We start from the raw sequence: 22,714 nt of genomic DNA on the forward strand, positions 1-22,714 counted from the left end.
TAGACTGATCTGTTTATGTTCTTATTATCTCACTGCCTGTATTTGTCAGCGTGGGCTGTTAATGAAGTTTGCTTTCCCATTACTTTAATTGACTGTAGCCAAGGGGCTAAGCTTGGTGATGGAGCCACTATATTCTATAACTACCCATCCTGAGTTACTCACAGTAGCTTATTCATTCTTTTAAAGAGCAGCAAAATTCCACCTCTTTGATTATTATCATTCAATTTCTTTCTAATAACCCAAATGACAGAAAAACATATTCAGGGAATTGTATTATCACCAAAATGATGAAAATGCCATCATATTATTGAATGTTCATGAATCAAACAAGTCATGACTACTACACACATACATTACAAAAGAGTCGCAGTTAGCTACTTCATGGATTCTTATTGAGGCTTTGTGTATAGATATAATCTGTTTGAGCCGCTTGAGTTGTTTTGGTCAAGCACTCCTTTTCCCCTAGTCCGTCACAGTTTTCATCATTAGCCTCACCCTTGTCTGCTGTAATCTCCTACATAACCAAATAAAAATCTTATTAATTAAAAAGAAAAACTAAAAAATGATTATATCAGGAATATTCATATATATATATTAAATGATTTAATCTAATGAATTAGAAATCTAAATCAAATCGTAGGTGGAAGCTTCATCCTAAAAAGATGTGAATTAGAAACAGAAATGGATGGGCTTTGCAAGAAACATGAATTGGAGTTAATCTTACCGCACCAACGTAGTCAGGGTTAGGACGAACAGCATTAGTGACCACAAAGCTGAGGATTAGGGCTAGTGTAAAAAAGGTGCTGAGCTTAGACATTTTTGGCTCTGGCTTTTTTAATACAGACAAGAAGATATCACCCTAACTCTAAAGAAACTCGTATAAATATTAAAGATGTTAAATAGGTGATTAGGTGAGGTCAAAAATCCAAGTTAAGCCATGAAATTTGGTTACAACAGATACTGCACCCAACTGGCCACCCACAAAATGGAAGTTTTACAGCCATGCATTGGTCTATTTTTGGAGAAAATGAAAAAAATTTAGGATTTGGGTACACGTCATTTTTGTCATCTAATCCTATATTTGGAGTTAGGTTCTATCTTTTGACCCCCTAAATGCATCCATTAATTACTCGCCTTAATTCGCTCTTTTCAGTTAATAATAAATTAGATAAGGATGAATGGATGATTGAATTGAAGAAGAACCTTTAATTTGACCTTTTCTCTTTGCTATCTTCAGAAGTAAAAGTTGAGAGAATTGAAACATTGTGGACCCTATCACCTATAGTTGTATCCTTTTATCGCACTGTCTACATATCTTCCCACAGTCAATCTTAAATGCACTAGGATTGGTTTATAACTATTACATTAGCATACAGTTAAAAAACAAAAGTTGGTTCCAGTATATCTACTAGCTTACCCATATCCGTAATATCTAATGTATCAACGGATCAATAGACCTAATTTGAACTATTCCAACAATCAATTCCAATCTCCAATCCATCAAGTTTTGATTGAATTTCTGAGCAAACTCTGATTAATATCTAAGTTTTATGGAGGGTCCCTATACATCTGAGTGAACATAATCCAAAACACCCTTTGTATCATGAATTGCAATATTAAATTTCACTATTGTTTGTTTCCCCTTGGCACAATGTTCACAGAAATTCAATTTGCAGACTTTTATTCCCTGCAATAATCCTTAATGTGCCAGAAGGTTCAAGGATTTTTCGTCTGCATGTCCCAAGCGCATATGCCACAAACTGGTTGTTTCTAGTTCCTGATTATAACTAGAAACTGTTGTTGTTGTACCAATAACTAAATTACCAAGATAGTAATATAAGTTATTGCTTTGTCGAATACCTTTCATCACAATAAGTGCCCTAGAGATAACCTTCAAAGTTTCATTTTTTAATGACAATAGTGAATCCATTTCTTGTCAGAATCCTAAAGAAATAAGTTTTCTTGTCAAACTCGGCACATATCTAACATCAGTCAGAATTCTAATTGATCCATCATGATTCTTCAATCAAACTGAACCAATTCCAACAGTTTTACAAATGTTGTCATTTGCTGTGTGGACAACTTCACTCTCTGTTTCTTTGAAATCAGAAAACTACTCCCGGTTGGGACACATATGGTGGCTACAGCCTGAATCAAGAATCCAAGCTTCCAAGTTGCTGGTTGATAGCATCATTACTAATAAAAGATTAGAATCACATTCAACTATATTTGTATCTACAACAGCTTTCCCTTTGACTTTTTCTTTCAGCTTCGGACAGTCTTTCTTCTAGTACCCCTTTTCCCGACAAAAGGCACATTGGTCTTTGCCAATTCTGGACTCTGATCTTCTCTTCTTCCCTTTACTTCTTTTCTCCGAACGGCCTCTTACTACCAAAGTTTTCGCTGCACCACTGGAGCTACCAACTGTATAAAACAGCACAAGCCTCACTGAGAAACACTTTAGCCTTCCCATGGAGTAAAGTAGTATCAAGGAATTCAAATTCTTCTGGAAGAGATCCCAACAACATCAAGGCCAAATCTTCATCTTCAAATGTCACATCTAAATTGATAAAGTCAACAACAAGCTGATTGAAGTTTGCTATGTGATAATTCATTATGGTACCATGAACATATGTGAATCTGAACAATCTTTTCTTCATATGGAGTTTATTTTGACTGCTTTTTTTTAGAGATTTTTTCTCAAGTGTTTTCCACAATTTACTAGCAGAAGTTTTTTTACAGATGCATATTTCTACTCTCTGGACAAGCACGATCGAATTGTACCACATGCTAATCGATTAATTGTTTTCCTCTCCTTCTCCTTCACACAATCTGATTTCTCATCTTCAATGGCAACATATAGACCTTGTTGGAATAAGGCATCTAGAACTTCACCTAGCCACAATACCGAAATGATCGGTACCATCAAATATCTCCACCATAATTTTAGAATTCGCCACTGTATTTTTTATTGAAATTAATAAATTTGATGCTACTATTGTGGTTGGTGTAGATATACTTTCACCGTCAGCTATTTCTGTTTCGATCTATATTTAATAACTTTCAAATACGATACGAAATGACTCAGATTCTTTTCTGATATGGAAGATCAATTTAAACTACAACCACAGAGCATACTCAGGATACCAATTATTGTGGAAATCGGGTTAGTTTCCACTGCAATTGAAAATTACCCGACAAATAAGCTATTAAATAAATAATAAGAAAAGAAACACCAGAACTTTAACGAGATTCGGCTATACTTGCTTCGTCGGGCACTACCAAAATAATATTTCTTTAGTTCAATAGAATTACAAGGAAATATTATTAAGAAGAGAAAAAAGAGAAATACAATTTAGGTCATAGAAATATAAGACTAATTGTTTTTCTTGACATAGAAAAAGAAAGAATGCTCATTATTTATCGACTTGGGACCACTTCTTCCTTTTTTTTTAGCTTTCAATGTGGGATAGAAAAAGAGCCAAAAATAATAGTTTGTTCAGTGATTTGTCACCTCTGCTCTTGATCCAAATTGAGCACCTTCGCAAAATTTTGTACTTGCATTTTGAAAAACAGCAGCACTGGAATATATTCAACACAATAATAACATCGACAGCAGGAAATCAAATGAATTTTAAGCACAAAACAATTTAAAGACTTCTGCAACGTCATTATCTTCTGCTATAATGCATTCAGTATGTGAACTGCCAATAAAAATATAGAAGAATCTGATATATCTCCAAATTCAAACAAAGGTGTAGAGAAATTTTGGAAAAAAAGAAATGTTGAAGATTATTTTGTTAAGTGAAAATTACCTTCCATTCTTTTGTATGTGATCAATGGCAGCATGAACATCATCAACAATTTCAACCCCGCAAGCCGTAGAATTGTATTCATGTTTAAATGAGCATGCCTCCGGAATGGTCAATTCCTAGAGTGCTCGTGGTCCGCCATATAAACTAACACCTGGAACACAAGAACGAGATTAGGATAGTGATCAATGGGGCAAAAAGAGCATGAAATATTTATATCTTACATACTAAGCTGCAATATATCTGATAAATATCCTCAGGAGAAAAAAGCTGTGTGAAGATGAATAGAAGATGAAAACCTCCAATTGTCTTGTCATTTATGAAATGTTCGGAATTCCACCTACTTATCATTTGTACTTAGAGTGCAGTAGGTTGCTATATATATGCGTTTTCTAGTTAAGCAGCTTCTATGCTTTTCATATCAGATTGACTACTTTCTTTAAAATTCCGTTACTGAAAAAGTAGGATTCTTTAATGCTCTAGCATACCAAAAAAAACTCCTATGTCAGCATCCATTAATGAAAAATTTAAGTGAAGCTTTATTGTCTACGTAAAAAAATGGGCCTATCGTTACCAAGAATTGATGTAGAAATTCTCATTGAGTGTCATTAGAAAGTCAAATTGCAAGAATCCAATTCAATTGAATTTCATTTAGTCAATTCTTATTTTTGGAAAGCTTATAATTGCTATATGAGAATTCAATTCTTCCAATTTCAGAAGAAAAAGAAATTCTGAAAGAAATGAAATCATGTCATTTTGCAAGAATTCAATTTCTTGCAGTTGATTTGCCAAACAAGGCCGTTAGACTCGGAAAATTATCTTATTCAAGATTGGTGTCAAATATAAACTATCGGGAGAGAGGAAAATAAACATCTTGGAAATTACATCATGGCCAGGTTTGTAAAATTTTATCAGAATGTGAAACCCTACCTTTAGCGCGAAGATCGACTGCAAGCTCATAAAGGCCGCCAGTATTTACCAGATCTCTGTGTACGAGAAGTGTTTCCTGAATATATAACACAGCAAAATTAGCCAATTCACGAGAGAGCTAAACAACAATTTCAAATCCAGGTAAGCATGTATATATATATATATATACTTCACAAAAGATATCAAGCAGGAAACCAGCTAAAAAATTAAAATCCAGGTCAGCATGTATATATATAATCTATTTTTGAATCCAACACAACTTGCTTTGCCATTTCCATATTAGCAGACTTGTCCACATACGTGACAAATTCCGCCTTGAGCAGCAAATAACGCACCTATATATATGAAAAAAGTTAGGGTATTATTATGATAACTCCAAGCATTGTAATTAATAATGAGTAAAAATTTGGATACGGTCCATCTTACCAGCATGACCCAGAACTGGAATTTTAGTTGATTCCTTGATCTGAGAAACTCGTTTATTACTGCCTCTTGGGATAACAAGATCAATCACATCATGGAGCTGTTGCATAAAAGAAGATGCTAAGTTCTAATTTTTTGGTTTAAATTAGCCACTTAGATTTATTTATTTATTTTTTTAATGTTGAGAAAATGTCCACCTTAAGCAGATCAGGAATTTCCTCTCTTGATGTCACCAGTCCGAGTAGTGTTTCGCCGACAGTGTCGGGTATGGCTGCTGTGATAACCTATGAAGTAAGTAGACAGCAAGAAACTTTAGAGATGTATCACTTATATACAAACATTTGAAAAAGCTAAATTGCAATTCCATGCAACGGGATGAGACATTGTGCAAAATTGCGTTCGATCGCTTAGCTTCGTTTCCCTCCTTCAAGAGGGGCCCATTCCCACTTCGAATTGCCAATGGAGCTATCTATTTCAATCACACAAACACGTTTTGTCAACCAACCATGAACTTGTCCACATGATCCAGAGCATATTATCAACACAGATGACGTTCGAAATGGTGATTTTACCTACCTGTACAAGGGCATGCGGTCGAGATTCAAAAATAAGCAGAATAACGACCAATGGTGATGATGTCTTCTCTAAGAGAAGTCCATCTGCAATCTGAACGCAATGAAATTCATCATAAATACAACATGAATCATGTTCTGATAGATAACAATTCTAAAACATATATCCAGCAATAATTGCAATTATTTATGGTATGAAAACAACTTTAGTTCCTGAGTGCAGATAATCCATTCCATATATTCTTAATTATATGGCATCCTACTCAATGTCACTAGAGAAACCTTATAGTCAACCAAACATGGGAAGGACAGGTTTCCTCACCTCAGTTTTATTCCAAACACGACCAATTGGATCTTCCATGTTTGCTAGCAAATGAATTGAGTTTGCGAGAGTTGTAATCTGTCTACGTCAATAAAAATAATTAGAAATAGTTAAAAAATAAAATGGAAGACTGTATGTAGAGACCCATTGGTGGGATGAAGGCATTTAACTAACCAGATCACAGTATACGGTAAATGAAGCAATAATATCATTTTGGACAGGCAGCAATGCTGGAAAGGAGTGCAATAAATAATCATGGAAAAAATTCATTTGATGAGAAAGCCAACTAGCTTGCCTTCCAGGACGCAAAGCCAGCCGAGATATTAAGGATTTTTCCGGCCCAGCCTTCTTTGCAGCAGCAACATCTGCTTCATTTTCAATGTTGATGTTGAAGAAATAGGAAAAGAAGCTGAGGTCTTAGAGGCTGCACAAGCTAGGTTACTTGTGCAGACCTATCATCACAGACCTCAGGGTAAAAAGGAGCAACATTTACTGCTTTGCAGGAAAAGTCACTTCAACCCATACCCATAGCAGAAAGAGCTGTTAGGCAACCGTTACAATAATTTTCTCAATACAACAAATCATGTATATATATCAACATTTTCCTGTAAAGAACTCAGAATTCTTATTTTCAATATCCAACACTCTTCATTGTTCTTTTCACATGGTATCAGAGCCTTGTTGCCACCAGTAAACATCATCTACTAAAAAAAAATTTTCTTCTTCCAGCCATGTCTCAAAATGAAAAATTAACCAATATAATCCTTAAAGGCAACTCCAACTATTTCGAATGGTCTAAAACTGTGTATATTGCCCTTAGTGGCAGGAAAAAGTTGGGATTTATCACCGGGTCAAAACAAAGGCCAAAACCAGCAAGGCCAGAAGCCCCAACCGAAGAAGAAATTGACAGAATAGAGGAATGGCAGACATCTGACCATTTGGTCATGTCTTGGCTCACAAATACTATGGAGCCCCAAATATCCCGATTCTGCATTCTAATGGAATCATCAAAATCAATTTGAGAAAAAATGCAAAGCCTTTATGACCACCAACACAATTTTGCACATATATTCAGACTCAAACAGGAGTTAGCGCAAATCACACAGAGAACACAAAGTTCATCGCAATATGCAACAGAAATACTCACCCGATGGGAAGAGTTGCAGAACTATATTACACCTTCAATCGACCCACTAGAAATTCAAAAAATGAACAAACAAGATCTGGTATACACTTACCTTGGAGGAGTGGATTCAAGCTATGAAAGCCTGAGATCGCAGATCCTCCTCACGTCCGAGCTTCCTCAAATAGACGAAGTAATAGCCAGCGTTCAGCGCGAAGAAATGCGGAGGAACACCATGAGCGTCTCCTTCCCCCCGCAACTCACGAACAATCACGCCTACAACACTCGACGCGAAGGCACTCGACAGTGCGGAGGGCCAAGCATCGTGCGCTGTGACCACTGCCAAAGGCAGGGCCACTCACGCGAGACCTGCTGGCACATACACCCGCACTTGAAGCCTTCGCTGGGATGGGACGGAGCAGTAGCGATGCGCAGAGGGGGAAGAGGAGAAAGGAGAGGGGGCGGCTGTAACACCCGGAATTTTTATATATTTAATAATAAGTTTTTATTTAAGTTAATTTTAGCTTCATTATTATTGGGTTTAATTTGAAATGATTTAATGAAAAATTTAATATTAATCAAATAAATGAGTTATTTTCTATACCCAATTAGTTTGAAATTTTAAGAAATTATTCAAGTAAATTATTTGAGAAATGATTATATTTTGGTTATTCAAAATTTTCCCAAATGCATATTTATATAAGTAAAATTATATATTGAAAAATTTTGGAAGAAATTATAAAGGATGTTTTTATAAAAGAATTTTGGGAAAATTGGTATTATAATTGATTAGTAGTATTAAATTTTAAGTTGGAAATTGATTATTTAATTTAATTGTGTGTTAGGACTAAATTGGAAATTTATTTTGGAATAAGGATTGAAAGTATAATGTTATTTTTATGGGGTTTTAATGGAAATTTGTGAGCTTGGTATTTTTGTAAATAAATATGTCGGTCAGGGGTATTTTTATAATTGTGTATTTTCAATAATTCGGATTTGGCCCAAATTAATTAGTTAAGGGCTTAATTGAAAGGCTAAAGGAAAGTTTAGGGGTTAAATTGGAATTTTGCTGGATGGAATTGTAAGTAATTAAGAAAGTTGAGGGACCAATTGTAATAAGAAAAAGTTCGGGGGCCTAATGTCGATATTGAAAGGAAAGAAAATCGGGGAAGAAGAAAGGAAGAGAGAGAGAGAGAGAGAGAGAGAGAGAGAGGGATGCAGCGCTTGGCGAGCTCCGAGGGCGGAGCGGCCGACGGAGGCGGCGTGGCAGCAATGCGAATCGCGACGTGTGGCGGTCGCTTTGCCGCTTCCTACCGATCTCTTGGCGATATTGAAAGGAAAAGTTGAGGGATCAATTGTAATAAGGAAAAGTTCGGGGGCCTAATGTCGATATTGAAAGGAAAGAAAATCGGAAAGAAGAAAGGAAGAGAGAGAGTGCGGCGGAAAGAGAGAGAGGATCTTTGCGGTGGCGAGCCCGGGGCGGAGCTGGCCGACGGAGCGCGGCGTGGCCAGCAATGGAATCGCGCGACGTGTGGCAGCCGGCCAAGGCCGCTCGCTTCCGGCCTTCCGGCCGATCTCGATGGCGATCAGCTCCCCTTGGAGAGAGCTTCCTTTTGGCGGCAGCGGCGTTGGTTTTGGTGGCCGGAGGAGAGAGTTCTGGCGAAGTGGTGGCAGCCGTGTTTTCTGGTTTTTTCGGCGAGCTCCGGTGGAGGATGGACGATCGGAGGACGTATCCCGACTCTCCTCAGCTCAAGCTTCGCGATGGCACTCGTTTCGTGGCAATCGGGCTCCGTTTGTAAATCGACGGCCGTGATCGTCCGTAAATTTCTCCGGATGATCGGGTGTCAGATTGAAAAATCGGAAGCCGGGATCATCGTCAGCGCATCGTTATGAGTCCGATGGTGTGTCCAGATCGTCGATCGGTCTCCGGCAGCTGGAGGCGAGTCGACCGAGCGTCTCGGTAATTTTCTCTGGCCGTTGATCTTAGAAATCCTTTGATTTTAAATTTGTGTCTATTGGGTTATATTGAGTATTTGATGATATTTGTGAGTCATAAATAATTGTCCTCGGTTTGCTTGCCTCGTATTTTGTACGTGGCGAGTCGGGAAATAGTGAAGTTTGGGGACCCGACTCCCGTTGTTTAAATTGTTGGATATTTGGAGTGTTTTCTGGCAGGTCCTGGACCCGTTTTTACGGGGGGTAATGTTCGTGTTGTAGGGGAGGTTCTCACGGGATTTTCGGTAGAATTCTCCGAGTCGAGATTCTTAGACAGTCACCCTGCGAGTCTAGACCTAGGATTAATGATCGATTGTCTCAGCGTTTTGATAAATTGTTTTCCGTGATTAGATGATCTGTCTGTTCGGCTCGCTCCAACTGAGGCACCGGAGCAGAGCTAGGAGGTCGCCCAATTCTGTGAGTTAAAGTCATTTAATCATTGCACTATTGCTAAGTTTGATTTTAATATGCTATTTTGGAAGTTTATGCTTAATTTGGTTATTAGTATCACAATGTAAATAATTCTACTGGATTATTAATTAATGAAGATAATATAAGTATTATTATAGTAATGTTATAATAATACCAAATATAGTCAGTTTTCCACATGAGTTGCCTGATGTCTTACTCTTAATTGTTAATTGTTATTTTGATATGGTTGAATGATTTCATTATACAATGATATTTATTATATGTGATGATTTCGATTTGGGGATGTGGCTTTCGTAGAACATGCCGCCTGATGGGTTACATCAGGACCACGTGCGCACCGGTAATGATCATGGACATGTAATCAGATTATTTATGGGGTTGCCCTGGTCGAGCATGGCTCTCTGGGCTGATTTGAGTAAATTGCCGGAGGTAAGGTCCCTGGTCGAGCATTGCTCTCTGGGCGCCGGCTTATTTGGAATTCAAGTGTTCAGACTGGAGGTAAGGTCCCTGGTCGAGCATTGCTCTCTGGGCGCCAGTCTTATTGGATTAAGAGAGCCAAAATGGCTGTTAGAATTTGGGGTTAGGGTTCTACTGAGCCACTCGTCCCGTAAAAGTAAAAATATATTTTTATCTATTCATTTATTTATTTATTATGGTATGATTATAATATGGATTGTATTTACGTGCATGGTTGATATATTGATTTGAATAATCTATGTTTTCTAAGAAGAATGCAATAGTTCCCAGATTATTTGATTTTAACTCACTCTCGAGACTGACAGTCTCATTTGTACTGTTTTTCAGATTCGTGACTGTTAGTCCTCTCGCGACTCTTATTCAGTAACCCGACTCCTTCATCATCGGGTGATGTATTTGATTTGGTATGTAAATTGGTAAATCTTAGATTCTCCGCAGTAGTAATAGTAGATGTATCAGTTGTAAATTATCTGAGTTTCAGGTCTCGCCTAGTTTTTCTGGCAGACCGAAGTATTTATGTAGAATGTAGCTATTAAGATAAATTGTGGCTTTAATAATATTAAATTGAGATGAGATTTATTTAAATCAGTGAGTGTCAGGCTTACTACGGGTTTCGGTGGCCTTAAGCCTACCCATTCCCAAGCTTGGCCACGGCCCACTGTGAGGAGAGAAGAGAGTTGGACAAAAAAAAGAATGGGAGAAAGAAGGGATGTAGGGTTAGGTGTATATGTCGGGTCGGGTATTTTTAATCAAACCCGACCCGAACCCGGCATACACACCCGACCCGGACCCGGCCTTCACTCCCGACCCGACCCGACAACATCAACCCATCCAGACTTCGGCCCACCAGCCTTTATGGGCTCCTCCAATTCAACAGTCTTCGGCCCAGCCGACCCACCCCGATCCAGCCCAACTGGCCCAGTCAACTCACACGGCCCACCAGTCTTCTCAGGCCCAAATGGCTGACATCTTGACTCAGCTCCAGGCCCTGGTCCAGCTGCCCAGCCGGTTCGGTTCAAACACATCTGATGGGTCGGGTTCGATCCAACCACTATTAAATTCATCAAATAAATGCCATAATACTTGGATTATTGACTCTGGAGCCACTGATCACATGACTTGGGATCCCACCCGATTACAAAAAATTCATTCCATCAGCGATTCTCATCATGTGACAGTTACCAATGGCAACAAAGTCAAAATTCAAGGATATGGCACCACAAATTTACTTCAGTCAAATATTCATGATATTTTATTGTTGCCCGATTTTAAATCTAATCTCTTATCTGTTGGAAAAATTACTCGTGACTTAAATTGTAATGTTATTTTCTCACCATCTTCGGTCATTTTTCAGGATCGAATTTTCGGGAAGACGATTGGTGAAGGTCGATTAAAAAATGGTCTTTATTATCTGCATAACCCTCCAAAGGCCTATTTTGTGTCCGCCAATTCTTCCCAAGATATGCTAATGCACCAAAGACTTGGGCATCGTTCTGACATTATTTTAAATAAATTACTTTGTTCAAAATTAAATTCTAGCAATTATGATGTGTGTAAATTTTCAAAACACACGCGACTACTTTTTTCCTTGTCATCTAGTGTGTCTGAAAACGCATTTGATTTAATTTATTCTGATGTTTGGGGACCTGCCCCTATTACTGCCTATAATCATTTCCGCTATTTTGTCACATTTATTGATGATTACTCTCGCACCACCTGGATATATTTATTAAAAGGAAAAATGAAGTTTTTTCTCGTTCTCAAGATTTTTTCAATTTCATCAAAAATCAGTATAATGCCAAATTAAAATTTTTTCGCTCCGATAATGGTACGAAGTACGTAAATCACAATTTCTCCACTTTCCTTAAACATCATGGCATCATACATCAAACCACTTGTGTTAATACCCCCGAGCAAAATGGAGTGTCTGAACGCAAAAATCGACATCTTCTCAATGTCGCTCGCACTCTCCTTTTTTAAAATCACGTTCCTTCTATTTTTTGGTCGGATGCCCTGCTAACTGCAGCCTATCTCATCAATCGGCTCCCTACTGTCACCTTAAAAAATCTCATCAATCGGCTCCCTACCGAGTTTTTGGATGTGTTTGTTATGTTCATATCAAGCGCTCACACAAACTCGACAAAAGCTCAGTCAATACCATCTTTTTAGGCTATTCCTCCACCCAAAAAGGGTACAAATGCTATGATCCTTTAAACCACAAAACTTTTGTTTCTCGTGATGTCACCTTTGTGGAAACCGAACCTTACTACTCACCCTCCACCAATGTTCCATTCCCTCCTAGTCCTTGTCAGTCTTTATTTCCGCTTAACTCCGACTTTTCTCTTAGCAGCTCTGAACAGGGTTATCAGCCTCAGGGGGAGTCTCCGTCTGTCTCAAGGCCGCTTCCTTCAGGGGGAGAAACTCAGCCTCACGAAGAAGAAATTGCCTTGAGAAGATCAACTCGCCAATCCAGACCTCTTGTAAAATTTGGAGACTATGTGTCTCATACGGTAACATATCCAATTCAAAAGTTCATTTCTTACAATGTCTTATCTAACCAATATTGCAACTATCTTTGTCAGATCTCAAAACACACTGAACCCACAAATTTCTACGAAGCCAACACCGACCCTAAATGGTGTAAGGCTGTGGAAGAAGAACTTCATGCCTTAGAGAAAAATGACACATGGAGTATTGTTCATCTTCCAAAAGATAAAAAACCTGTGGGATGCAAATGGATATACAAGATCAAGTATAATAGTAATGGAACTATTGAGAGATACAAGGCCAGACTTGTAGCCCAAGGCTTCACTCAAACTTATGGAGTTGACTATCAAGAGACATTTGCTCCAGTGGCCAAAATGAATACGGTTAGAATTCTTCTCTCAATAGCAATTTAATCAGGGCTAGAACCTATTTCAAATGGATATCAAGAATGCATTCCTACAAGGTAATTTAGAAGAGGAAGTTTACATGAGACTACCTCCTAGTCATAAGTCAACCTCAGACACATCCATGGTATGTAAACTAAAAAAGGCTATCTATGGCCTAAAATAGTCCTCGAGGGCATCAAGTGCTACAAGATCTCGTACATTGGAACCCATGGGGTATGCTAAACTCAGTCATTTTTTATTAAGTATTTATTTCAGCAAATGCGAATCTGACTCATCTATGTTCGTTAAAAACACTCTTAATCTCACCATTGTTATCTTAGTATATGTTGATGATATTATAACAACAGGAAATGATGATCAAAGTATAGAGGATATCAAACAAAGTCTAAAACGAGAATTCGACATTAAAGATCTTGGTCAACTGTCATACTTTCTAGGCATAGAAATGGCAAAATCCAACAAGGGCTTATTTCTATCCCAAAGGAAATATACCCTCGACCTCTTGAAAGAAACTAGTAAAACAGGTGCCAAACCTGCCTTCACACCTATGGAAACCAAAATTAAACTCAACTTAGAAGATGGAGACCTCCTACCAACATAGGGCACTATCAGCGCTTGGTAGAAAAATTGATTTATCTTACTGTCACTAGACCTGACATTTCATTTGCAGTTAGTGTAGTGAGCCAGTTCATGCATGCCCCTCGCAATAGTCATCTAGAAGCTATAGATCGAATCCTCAGATATCTCAAGGGAACTCCAGGACAAGGAATCTAGATGAAGAAGAATAATACTACTAACATAGTTGGCTTTTCTGATGCAGATTGGGCTGTAAGTTGTGACAGGAAATCAACCACTGGTTACTGTGTCTTTGTAGGAGGAAACTTGGTAACATGGAAAAGTAAAAAACAAAGTGTAGTGGCCAGATCAAGCGCCGAAGCTGAATATCGTGCAATGGCTTCCACCGCAAGCGAACTCATTTGGATCAAACAAGTCCTCAAGGACATGAAAGTTGCAAGTAAAGAACCAATGCAAATGCATTGAGATAATCAAGCTGCTCGGCACATCGTATCAAATCCCGTATTTCGCGAACGAACCAAGCACATTGAAGTTGATTGTCACTTCATTAGAGAAAAGGTTCAAAAGGGAGAGATTGAGACTCCCTACATCAAAGTCAAGACTAGCTGGCAGACATATTCACAAAAGCTCTTGATAAGCAGAATCATCATACGATCCTCCGCAAGATGGGTTCCATAAACTTACTCGAACCCACCTTGAGGAGGAGTGTTGAAGAAATAGGAAAAGAAGCTAAGGTCTCAGAGGCTACACAAGCTAGGTTGCTTATGCAGACCTATCATCACAGACTTCAGGGTAAAAAGGAGCAACCTTTCCTGCTTTGCAGGAAAGGTCACTTCAACCTATACCCATAGCAAAAAAAGCTGTTAGGCAACGTTACAATAATTTTCTCAATACAACAAATCATATATATATATATCAACATCTTCTTGTAAAGAACTCAGAATTCTTATTTTCAATATACAACACTCTTCATTGTTCTTTTCACAGTTGATAACCTTTTTATTGGCTTCTAAAGCATCAGTTATTTCCAACAGAATCTTTGTCCTATCTTCTGAAGACAATGCCTAGGGTACAAAAATATATTATTATTACTTAATATCACTATGATAAGAAGTTACTCATGTATGTAGCCTTCCCCTTGCTTCTTTTTTCAGAGAGGTTGTTTCCACACTTGACTATGTTACTCTCGGTCATAAAGGAGCAACCTTATTTTTATGCCAAGGGTCGCCCTCAGGATCGTACAACACATCTTAAAAACACAATAAATCATTGCAGAGTCATAAAACAATGTGGTGTTACCTGAAGCCTTCTGCAACTTTCCCTTGCGGCAACTGCCAATTCTCGTCCGTCAACTTCCTTAGCTTCAGCCCACAAATGTGCATCTCTATCAAAGAGGGTGCTAACACGCTCCCCTCTGAGGACCTTACTTATGCTTTCAGCAGCAAACCCACTTCAAGATACGCAAATGAGAAATCATTGCACATTCGTGGTAAAAACTATCCTTCACATTTCAATAAATAAATGTAGGTAGCTCAAAGTCGGATTAACATAGAAGCCATAGCATGTACATATACCTGGTTATCACAACGGGGATGCCTGAGTTAGCTTCTTTAATAGCAGCTTTTACTTTGGCTTCCATGCCTCCTCTTCCCACCCTAGATTTGTCTCCAAAATTTATTTTACTTTGGTGAATTTTCTCAATGTATGTATGAATCAGTTTTGACCTTGATCCTTTCGGAGGGCCACTATAAAGACCCTCTACATCACTCAATAAAACAAGAAGATTAGCTTTTAACTCTATAGCCAGCAAAGCTGCTAGATTGTCGTTATCCTAGAATATACCAGATGAATCCTGCAGCAAATGCTCATTATCATATCATAAAACAAGCTCTCAATTTTGCAACTGTTACAAGGGACATAGTCAATCAAAGCTCTTCTCTGCGGGATATCTTTTAAAGAGTTGGTTAGAGTCCTCTTTGGGATTATAATGTCTATTTTTCTTTTTTCTTTTCTCCGAATAATGTAAAATCTGTTTTTCTTTGAAGTTCTCTAGCCTAATGGTATTTTGCTCTTTATTGTTTTCCTTTAATGCAATTAGTTGCTGATAGGAAAAAGAAAAAAAAACAACAAAAAAAGAGAGGAAATAGTTGATATTGAACATGAAATGCACATATTGAACATTTCAGTGAAATCCAAAGTAAAATATGAATTAAATTTTATTTTATGAAATAGTTCTGGAAAATTATTAAGTACCATCAGTTAAATTACGAACAAACAAACATATACCTCATATGGAGCTTTCCTAGTACTGACTGCATCATTTTCATTAAAAATTGGAATAGGCCTCTGGGATAGCAAGTTTTTAATTGTCCTAACAAGCTGAGTTATAAAATCTCTGCCCCTAAAATTGTTTTCCGTCACAAGAATCTGAGATGGCATCTCTGTTGATATTTAGGGATTTGTGTCTCTCCCACATTGTTAAGTTATTAATTTTTGAGGAGTATTTCTCCCACATTGCTAAGTTAACAATCTTGAGGTACCTTACAAGCCTATATAATAGAAGCCTCACCTTGTTATTCAATCATCCAAAAAACAAGAGAAAAATATTAGAGTTAAGCAATTATTTTTTCTCCTATTATAAAGAGAGAATTTTAATGTTTTCTCCTTTATAAATAGAGAGTTTGTAACTCCTATTATTTTCTTATAGTAAAATTCTTCTATCCTTGCCCGTGGTTTTTACCCTAATTTATTTAGGGGTTTTCCACATAAATCTGTGTGTTCTATTGTGTATTTTGTCTTACTTTATCTTTATTTTCTCAAATTATTAGCAGTGATTTTGCTCTATCAGGTTCATATTTTTCTACAATTGGTATCAGAGCTTGGTTGGCAAGAAATTTTTTAAAATTCGGTGGTTGCAGCTCAGTCTAATCTTTCACATCAGAAGAGGGTTTTTTGAGGTTTCTTTGGTGCAAAAGAGCTTGTGTGGAGTAGTAAGAATACTTACAATTTAGGGAAGGTTCTGTCTAAGGAGATTGGTATTTAAGAGGTCCGCTTGTGACCCTCCAGTCTTTCCTGGGAACTTACCTAGTGATTTCTGTTCATTACTGCGGTTCATTTTACAAGCTAAAAGGCACCGTTTGTGATAGAAGCAATGGCGGCAAAATTTGAGATTGAAAAGTTCAACGGGAGTAATTTCTCACTGTGGAAATTAAAGATAAAGGCTGTATTGAGAAAAGACAATTGTCTTACGGCTATCAGTGAACGATCGACAACACTCACAGATGATAATAAGTGGAACGAGATGGATGGGAATGCTATTGCAAACCTTCATCTGGCACTTGCAGATGGGATCTTGTCCAGTATAGAAGAAAAGAAAACGACAAAGGAGATTTGGGACCACCGAAGCCAAGTCATTACACAACAAAATTTTTCTTAAGAGGAAACTTTACACATTAAGAATGTCAGAATCTACTTCAGTGACAGAGCACCTTAATGTCTTGAATAATCTATTTTCTCAACTCACATCTTTGGGCTATAAAATAGAGTCACAAGAACGTGCAGAACTTCTACTCCAAAGTCTACCTGATTCGTATAATCAACTCATCATCAGTTTGACAAATAATGTTGTTACCGAAATTCTAGTCTTTGATGATATAGCGTACTTATTCTTGAAGAAGAAAATCAGTGAAGGAACAAGGAAGACAAGGCAGTTCACAGCGGTGGAAGCCTTGATGGTGATGAGAGGGAGATCAACAAAACGTGGTCCAAATGGGAGTCACAATCATGGTAGATCAAAATCAAAAAGTAAGAAGAATTATAAATGCTACCATTGTGGTAAGAAAGGTCACCTGAAGAGGGATTGTTGGAGTCTAAAGAATTCCAATCCTCAAGAAAATGTGGCATGCACTTCGGATGATGGAAATGTATTATGCTGTGAAGCAGCAATATCAACTGAGAGCAGGAAGAGATTTACTGATGTATGGCTTCTTGACTCAGGAGCAACTTATCACATGACCTCTCGAAGAGAATGGTTCCATCATTATGAACCTATCTTAGGAGGATCTGTGTATAGTTGTGAAGATAATGTCTTAAAAATCATAGGCATTGGAACTATCAGGTTGAAGATGCATGACGGTACAGTCCGCACTATTCAAGGAGTGCGACATGTGGAAGGTCTGAAGAAGAATTTGTTATCTCTGGGACAGCTGGATGATCTTAATTGCATTATCAAAATTCAGAAAGGAATCATGAAGATTAGCCGAGGAGCGCTTGTAATTATGAAAGGAGAAAAAATTGCTGCTAATTTGTATGTGTTTTTGGGAGAGACTGTGCATGAAGCAGAAGCATCTGTTGCTTCAAGTAGTTCAAGCGAGAGATCTGCAATGGTGTGGCATCAGAAGCTTGGACATATGTCTAAACAAGGCATGAAGGTTCTTGCTGAGAAAAATCTACTTCCTGATCTCACAAAGGTGTCATTACCCTTTTGTGAGCATTGCATAACAAGCAAGCAGCATCGATTACAGTTCAATACATCCAATTCTAGAAGCAAGGATGTTCTAGAATTAGTTCACTCTGATGTATGGCAAGCACCAGTTTCATCACTAGGAGGAGCTAAGTACTTTGTGTCCTTTATCGATGATTACTCCAGGAGATGTTGGGTGTATCCTATCAAGAGAAAGGGAGATGTATTTGCAGTTTTCAAAACTTACAAAGCGCGGGTTGAACTTGATTTAAGCAATAAGATCAAGTGTTTGAGGTAAGATAATGGAGGAGAATACACAGGTAATGAATTTGATAGCTTTTGTAAGCAAGAAGGCATTAAGAGGCAGTTCACTACGGCATACACTCCTCAGCAAAATGGAGTGGCAAAGCGGATGAACAGAACTCTGTTAGAAAGAACTAGAGCAATGTTGGGAGCTGCAGGCCTGAATAAGGTATTTTGGGCTGAGGCAGTTAACACCGCTTGTTATGTGATTAACCGGTCTCCATCTACAGCAATTGATCAAAAGACACCGATAGAGATGTGGACTGGGAAGCCAGTTGATTATTCAAACCTCCATATATTTGGAAGTCCTGTGTATGTGATATATAATACCCAAGAAACTACAAAGCTGGATCCAAAATCCAGGAAGTGTTTGTTCTTGGGATATGCTGATGGTGTGAAGGGGTATCGCCTGTGGGATCCCACTGCCCACAAGGTTATAATCAGCAGGGATGTAATCTTCTTAGAAGATAAATTGAAGGGAGAAGATGATAGCACTTCAAAAGAAAATTCAGAGACTACAACTATACAGGGTGGAAAGAAAGTCTACGGGAAGAAGATTCTTCCGGGCGGCACCGAGCATAAAGAGGAAGAACCAGTCGAGCTTGAAGAGCCAGCCGAGTTTGAAGAGTCAGAACTTGGAAAGGGAAAACGTATAAAATTTACACCAACCTGGCAGAAAGATTATAATATAGGCAAGAATGTCGACATCGCCTTCTAGCGAGGAAGGGAGCCATCAACTCTCCAAGAAGCAATGAGCAATTCAGATGCATCTCAGTGGATGGCAGCAATGCAAGAAGAGATGGAAGCTCTACATAAGAATAAGACTTGGGAGCTTGTGCCACTACCACAAGGAAGAAATGCCATTGGCAACAAATTGGTCTTTAAGATCAAAAGAAATAGTGATGATCAAGTGGAGCGGTTTCGTGCAAGAATGGTGGTGAAAGGATATGCTCAGAAGGAGAGGATTGACTTCAACGAAATATTTTCCCTTGTGGTTCAATTAACAACTGTTCAAGTAGTCTTGGCGATGTGTGCTACATTTGACTCAGCTTTTCTTCATGGAGATCTTAAGGAAGAAATTTATATGCTCCAGCCAGAAGGTTTTGAAGAAAAAGAAAAGCGGAACTTGGTTTGTAGGTTGAACAAATCTTTATACGGTTTAAAGCAGGCGCCGAGGTGTTGGTATAAGAGATTTGATTCCTTCATCATGAGCCTTGGATATAACAGACTTAATGCAGACCCTTGTGCATATTTCAAGAGGTTTGGTAAAACTGATTTTATTATCTTACTGTTGTATGTAGATGACATGTTGGTAGCAGGCCCCAACAAAGATCATATTGAAGAACTAAAGGCACAGTTGGCTAGGGAATTTGAAATGAAGGACTTGGGACCAGCAAACAAGATTCTAGGGATGCAAATTCACCGAGACAGAAACAATAGGAAGATTTGGCTTTCTCATAAAAATTATTTGAAGAAGGTCTTGCGACGCTTTAATATGGAAGATTGTAAGTCAATTTCTACCCCACTTCCTGTTAGTTTCAAATTATCCTCCAATATGAGTTCTAGCAGTGAAGAAGGAATGATGAAAATGTCTCGAGTACCGTATGCATCAGTAGTGGGGAGTTTAATGTTCGCGATGATTTGTACACGACCAGACATTACACATGCAGTGGGAGTAGTAAGTCGGTACATGGCGAATCCTGGTAGAGAGCATTGGAATGCTGTAAAGAGGATTCTAAGATATGTTAAGGGAACCTCAGATGTTGCATTGTGTTATGAAGGATCAGACTTTATTATCAGAGGATATGTTGACTCAGATTATGCAAGTGATCTTAATAAAAGCAAATCTACTACAGGGTATGTGTTCACACTTACTGGCGGAGCTGTGAGCTAGGTATCAAAACTGCAGTCAGTTGTGGCGACATCAACAACAGAAGCAGAATATGTAGCAGCTACACAAGCTAGTAAGGAAGCAATATAGTTGAAAATGATGATGGAGGAAGTCGGGCACGAACAAGAGCATATTCCTCTGTTCTGTGACAGTCAGAGTGTCTTGCATCTCGCAAGGAATCCAACTTTTCATTCAAAGTCAAAGCACATACGATTCCAATATCACTTCGTTCGTGAAAAAGTGGAAGAGGGCACTGTGGATATGCAAAAAATTCATACTAAAGACAACCTAGCAGATTTTTTGACGAAGGCAGTTAACACTGATAAATTTATTTGGTGTCAATCCTCTAGTGGCCTGATAAAAGTATAAGCAGCATGGAAAGGCAAGGAAGAAAGGACGGTGTGAAGATCTGACTGATCCTCAATCAAATCTTCAAGTGGGAGATTGTTGATATTTAGGGATTTGTGTCTCTCCCACATTGTTAAGTTATTAATTTTTGAGGAGTATTTCTCTCACATTGCTAAGTTAACAATCTTGAGGTACCTTCCAAGCCTATATAATAGAGGTCTCACCTTGTTATTCAATCATCCCAAAAATAAGAGAAAAATATTAGAGAGTTAAGCAATTATTTTTTCTCCTATTATAAAGAAAGAATTTTAATGTTTTCTCCTTTATAAATAGAGAGTTTGTAACTCCTATTATTTTCTTATAGTAAAATTCTTCTATCTTTGCCCGTGGTTTTTACCCTAATTTGTTTAGGGGTTTTCCACGTAATTCTGTGTGTTCTATTGTGTATTTTGTCTTACTTTATCTTTATTTTCTCAAATTATTAGCTGTGATTTTGCTCTATCATATTCATATTTTTCTACAATCTCATCCAGCAACGCCGAAAAAATTACCAAGAAATTTTTGTCAATAAAAGTCTTAACTAAATAAAGCACAACCGTATAAAAGTAAAGCCATTATGTTAAGCATGCACCAGACTAAACAATTTATCGTATGTATCCATGAGCTCAGTTTGTCCAACAGCAGCACACGGTTTCCCATCAAGTTCAACTTCCGGTTCTTGGAGATCAGCAGAGCTGCAACAGACATGAAGTATCACCGAGTTCATAGGCCAGAAAATTAACCAAATTAATATCCACATAAAGATTGTATTTTTCCTTAGATTTTTTTATTAATGATGGCAATTAAGGTGCACCAGGGCCATTCAATTACCCCGTCGACCACATATGCAACCTTCTTCCCTGAAGGAGCACCTGCAGCTATGGCGACAATAATATAGGCAATTTGGAGGACACGATTTGGGGCCAGTGAACAAAAAGAAAGAACCTTTTGTTCATAAAACGTTGGTGTCTGAGCCTTTGGCGACCGAGACTAACAGCACCTGAATGTCACAACAATAACTTCATAAGCTCGAGATTTCAATTCTTCAATCTGCATGGAAAGTGCTGCATATTTTAGGCGAGCTCAATGAGTTCAATCTTATATACGTATCAAGTACTGACAAAGAATACCTGTCCACAAAGGGCTTCAAATCTCCCCAGAGCTATTTCACCATCAGGTCTTGTAATAACAGCTCTTCCAAATCAAAGAACCAAAACCTCTTTGTATTAATACGGCATTTATAAATTAAAGTTGAGCTAACAAATTAAGAATATGAATCAACACAGTAAAAGCATATGTGGAGAAACCTTGATGATAATGCGATTCACATGCTTAGCGAAGAAATGAAGAATCCATGTCCATGTTCGAGCACAAACTGATTGAGCTTTTTTTTCCTTTTCTAAATGAAATTGAGTTTAAGCCCGTGATTTTATCTTAAATTCTTTAATCATTTTAAATAGAATTTCAAACAACTTAGAATAAATTCAAACAACTAATTTATTAAATATAAAAATAACAGAAAAATAATATGTTGCTCGAACTCCACTCCTGAACTATTTAAGTAGTTTAAGTTGAATGTGGATTTAGTGAGATCAAGTTATTTACATCTTACACATGTCGCTACGCCTAATTATTAAACACTTAAATTTAAGTTTTAATTTTAAGGATAAATCACGGTTAAGAAAAAATAACAGGAATTAAAGTGATAATCAATGTATGTAAGTTACCTGTTTTTAAGGGATGGGAAAATACCAGTTTATCAGTGTGCACAGAATGACCACATAATTATTTTGGGTCATTTTCTTTCTTTGTTTCCATAAATAACTAAGAATTTGGAAAACCGAGATGAGGCGAGAATCCTGCTATCCCGGCCTGAATTAGCATTTTGACACCTCTCATAGTGATATTTATGACACAATATTTTCATAGAATTTTGCTGAGACAGATAGTATTAATATTTTTCCAATTGACTATATTTTATTCTTTTACTAGTTGAGCCAATTTCTTTTCAAATTATTTTATATTATATTTGATAAGAATTTATAAAATTTATAAAATCTATTTATAAATTTAAAATTTATATACTTTGAAAAATAATTTAAAATTTTAAATAAT

At 37.6% G+C, this 22,714-nt stretch overlaps 1 pseudogene; it reads right to left on the reverse strand.

The window, feature by feature from the left end:
• Window positions 1-3,280: 3,280 nt before the first annotated feature.
• On the reverse strand, window positions 3,281-22,498 carry LOC8265265 (annotated as a pseudogene).
• Between the last annotated feature and the right edge of the window lie 216 nt (window positions 22,499-22,714).

The sequence above is a fragment of the Ricinus communis genome, chromosome 2 (genome assembly GCF_019578655.1).
Source record: "Ricinus communis isolate WT05 ecotype wild-type chromosome 2, ASM1957865v1, whole genome shotgun sequence".
In the NCBI taxonomy this organism is placed as follows: domain Eukaryota; kingdom Viridiplantae; phylum Streptophyta; class Magnoliopsida; order Malpighiales; family Euphorbiaceae; genus Ricinus; species Ricinus communis.